General features: G+C 55.2%; 1 protein-coding gene across 1 annotated transcript in view; it reads left to right on the forward strand.

Moving 5' to 3' along the window:
• The window catches only part of DPF2 (double PHD fingers 2), a 12198-nt gene that overhangs the window by 6372 nt on the left and 5603 nt on the right, over positions 1–223 (forward strand). The window lies entirely within an intron of this gene.

Raw genomic sequence — 223 nt, forward strand, 5'->3', positions numbered from 1 at the left:
GGAAAAAACACCGTGTTTCCACCAAACCCCTGCCCTCGCTCCCAAATCCCGCGCGCCCGGGACGTGCCCCCTTCCTTTTAAGACACGCCAAAGTACGTTGCTGCTTCTCTTGCAGGAAAAAAAAAACCCAAAAACCCACCTTTTTGGTTTCAAATAAGCCCCAGAACGGGTCGGGTGCAGGTTGGGACGTTGGCAGCGGGTTGCGAATAAACACACCGCGGCC

This window comes from Aptenodytes forsteri, unplaced genomic scaffold, assembly GCF_000699145.1.
Source record: "Aptenodytes forsteri isolate BGI_AS27 unplaced genomic scaffold, ASM69914v1 Scaffold634, whole genome shotgun sequence".
NCBI classification, from domain to species: Eukaryota; Metazoa; Chordata; class Aves; order Sphenisciformes; family Spheniscidae; genus Aptenodytes; species Aptenodytes forsteri.